Here is a 4,437-nt window from a genome sequence, read left to right as displayed (position 1 = left end):
GGTCAAATGCTGTTACTAGGAGTCATCTATTATGTTAATGCAGAGCTTATGTGTGACCATACTATTGGTCAAATACTAATGCTAACATATGATTGGATGTCAAGGAAGCTCAACCCCCTCTATTATAACTGTTTGCCAGCTGTGAATAAACCAGAATGGATTGGAAATAGACATGTGTTCATGTGGTCAATCTAATTCATTCTCCCGGTACCGGATAAGGCTTAATTCAAGCTGATCACTGAAATCATGTGTCAGGGACACACGTTAGGCAAGAGAGTAAAATTTTCCTACAGCTCTGTCAATCAAAATTGCCCCTGTTACATTAAAATACAATAGTTTCTATTCTGTCGGTGACACTAAGCAAATTTTTTATTGAGAACACTGCATTTTCATTCGTCTAACTGTAGTAGGAAAGTAAATTTCATCTGTTCACTGTGTCGGTGACCTATAGCCATTTTTTGGGGTGCAAAACACTTATTTTGACACGGAAATACAGTTGTTCGTCTTTCAGGCAATTTGGTTGGTGACCGTAAAAAAATGAGAAGAGCATCAAATAAGGGATGTGGTCGTGGACATGGTGCTGCTGGTTTAATGGTGTTGGAGCTCCTGCTATAGGGAGAGGACATTGTCAATCTATGCCAGCTACGAGCCCTTCCTCTGGTGCACGCAGGAGACAGGACGTTCTGCATCATTTTTGTAGGCCCGAATACCACTGTACAAATGGTGAGGCCAGAAGAAATAGAGGCAGTAGCATATTGTATGGCTGACAGCGCCTCCAGTTCCTTCACATTGTCTTGCACCCGGTTCACTGCTGAAAGCGGTGGCACCAGCGGAACACTGGCCTCCGGTCTTTCATCTCAACCCCTTGCTCATCATCCAAGCAGTCTGAGCCTCCAGTCATGCAGCAGTCACTTATTCTTTTTTATGTCTCTGCTGGCGGAGTTTCCGTGGGCTATTCACCTAACCCTGCCCCAGAAGTGAAAGAGATTGAGTGCACTGATGCCCAATTACTTGTGTTTGAGGATGAGAATATGGGAGGACCATCGCCGCACATCTCTGATGACGATGACAAAACACAGGTGTCAACTGCTGCGGCTTTCTACAGTGTGCAGACCGGCAAAGAGGGCAGGGGTGAGGAGTGGTTGGAAGGTGATGTGGAGGATGATGAGCTCCTAGACCTCACATGGCATCCAGGTCATGCGAGTGAACCTCATCTGTTTGGGGGAAATACCCCACACAGATGGCTCATAGGGTGGGTTCCTGTACCAAAGCAGCCAGGTACCCAACTGTCCAGCCAGGGTATAGTTTTGGAGGATGAGGAGAGGAGGAAAAGAATCCTCGTTCACAGCAGGGTGGCACCCAAATCAGCTCACGGGTGCAGCCAGCCCAGTCGCAGGGGGGAACACGTGAGGTTCACGGTGGACCGATGAGCGGCAAATAGTATAACACACAGTTGATCAGTTTACTCACGGTTAGCAGATAGCCTCCCTGGGCTGGCAGCACAGTGTTGAGGTGGACAGCACGAAATCCTCCGGGGCACACTCTGTGATAGGAAGCATCAGCCAAGATGGTGGTTGAGGTGCCCTTGAAGTTAGGGGGTGCTTAGGGTGCTTGTTGCGGCTGAGTCCCTTGATGGTGTTTTTGTCGTGACGCCAGTACCGTTAATGGTGGTACAACCATAGGTAGTAATAATGAGGTAGACAGTGGTAAGATGCAACTCACAACTTTTACTTTGGATGTCTCTTGGTTGCAGCAGTACAATTATGCAGTCTCTAGATGGTACAGAGTTAATTCTGCAAATCCACTGTCTTAGGCTTGTCAGGTTTCTTGGTTTTTGGAGCAGTGGGTTACTTCAATGTCAGTGGAACTTCTAGTGAGGTTGCCGGAGGCTATGGTATCCTTCACCTAAGATATCCCAAAGGTCCTTTATGCCTGGTTTACGGCTTTTATCCTTTGGATGAATTTGAATCTTTCCTTTTCTCTTGTCCCTTTCTGGACTAAAAACTTCTCTTTAGAGCTGAAGTGCTGGATCAGCACCTTTTCACTCTCTCAGTGTCAATATCCACACTGATCTTCACACTGACCTGTGGTCTCAACTGAACCTGTAACTACTCTGAACTGACCTGTCTCACTAGGCCTGACCTGGGTATATATAGGATCTGAACTTTATCCCCATCTAGTGGCGGGATGTATAAATTGCACCTAATAGGCCCGTTAACAGGATTTTGCAGATACATAAATGCAAAGTTATACATTACGGTACAATGCAATTGTTGAGATGAAAAAGTACTTTAAGCAGTGGGACGCTGCACTGGCATCACTGGAGTGCAGCTGGGGGGATACAGAGGACACAGACGATACACCTCCCACCGAGGACAGCTTGTTGTTGCCTCTGAACAGCCTGGCACACATGAGCGACTATATGATGCAGTGCCTGCTCAACGACTGCTGAATTGCCCACATTCTATCCAGTGCTGATTACTGGGTGGCCAAACTGCTGGAACCACCCCGCTACATGGACAACGTACTGTCCTTACTTTTGTCACTGGAGTGTGATCGGAATATGTGCGAGTGAAAGCGCACTCTGGTATATGCGCTACTGATGGCAGTCCCACCATACAGTGGGGGTTCAGTGGATGCACAAGGCGAATGCGGAGGAGGAGGAAGTCGCCAACGGCAGCTGGGGCACCGCCAGCACCTCAGAAGGGAGGGTTAGCATGGCTGAAATGTGGAAAAGCTTTTCCAGCATGACACAATATCCAGCACCCCCATCTGATACGAACTGTCTTAGCAGGAGCGTTTCAGCAACATGGAACAGTATCTGTGTACACCGTCTGGCACGTACTGACTGATGGGTCCTGCCCCATTCAACTTCTGGGTCTCCAAATTGGGCACATGGCTTGAGCTTGCCTTTACTCCTTGGAGGTGCTAGCCTGCCCTGCAGCAAGTGTATTGTCCGAACTTTTGTTTAGCACGGCAGGCGGGGTGATCACAGACAAGCGCAGCCGCCTGTCCACAGCCAACGTGGACAAGCTCACTTTCATTAAAATGAACCAGACATGTAGCCCACAGAACTTAACCTCCCTTGGGCAGAGTAGAGATATACCAGCCGCACCCAGCCATTGTTATACTCCAGCGCACCTTGTGCATACTCTTTGCTGTTTCTCAATATTTTAGGGCCTCCACAAACCAAAAAGCAAAAATTAAATAAAAATAGTAAGAAAAAGAAAAATAAATATAAAGAAATGTTGGCTACCTCTTACTGTGGCACCACGGGCTAGAGGGCTGCAAAAAGGAAGGAAAAATGCATCCTCATCATGCATTTCACATAACACCACACTTTCACCATGCATTTCATTTGAACCATTGGTTTCAATGGACAGTTCATTTCTGGACCATTCACGATCTTCAGGAGGCTTGGATTCCCGAGAAGGGCCCCCAGCTGTCTTCCTGAGCTTTCTCACGTTCACTTACCATCCCCCTGGGTGATTCGACCCATAGGGTTTCCATGCATTTTTTCCTCCATCATCATCATCGCCACGACTATGACCTCTGTCTATGATCCCCACCTCTCCTAGAATCTCTATCATCTTCACCACTTATCCACAAACTACAGTCTTCATCTAATCCTCTACGTGGTGTCTGATCCTCATTAAAGCCCCTTCTTGGGCCCACGTTATCCTGGGCCACCATCTAAGCCTGCTGTTGTTGCCCATGGCCTGTTGTTGCTGCGCCATGGTCTGTTGTTAGGGACACATAAAACTTCTTCATGTCTCTTTTTATCATCTGCCTGTAATCTCTGGTGCTGTTCCATGGCCTGTTGTTGTTGTACATTGGCCTGTTGTTGCCCGCCATTGGTCTGCACCAGCTGCTTAATAGGTCCCTCACATTGCACTCAATGAACTTGCATAGCAGCTGCAGTTTTTACCCAGTACATACAAGCACCCTAGCAACATGTTGCCCGCATCCTCCACCAATTGTAAGGATGGCTCACTCAAGGAGGGCAGCAATGACAGACTCTTCATTAAACAGCAGGTTTCAAAGTCCAAATGGTCACTTCAGCAATACAGACGATCACCTAGTTATAGCATCACTGGGGTGAGGTGAGGTTCCAGCACTAGCACAAGAAACATAGAAAGCCAAGTAAACACCTGCATGTCTGGGCTCTAACTAATACAGAGGCAATTCCTCTCTCACCTACCCGTCCTATCAGCAGGGAAGTTCAGGCTTCACACAGCTTCAAGGTCAGCCAGTATACCAAGCTCCAACCATCCAGTCAGCTTCTCCAGTCATATTTCTTCAGACTCAATTCCTCTTTCCAGATTGACCTTCTGAGATCTGCTTTATTCCCCAGTGATGTTCCCAGAACACTACACATGGAATCTGATGGACTACAATGGATATCTGCAGTGGAAGGGTGTGGACTGGCAGGTCTCA

The sequence above is a fragment of the Bufo bufo genome, chromosome 1 (assembly GCF_905171765.1).
Source record: "Bufo bufo chromosome 1, aBufBuf1.1, whole genome shotgun sequence".
NCBI classification, from domain to species: domain Eukaryota; kingdom Metazoa; phylum Chordata; class Amphibia; order Anura; family Bufonidae; genus Bufo; species Bufo bufo.
This window is presented reverse-complemented; position numbering follows the sequence as displayed.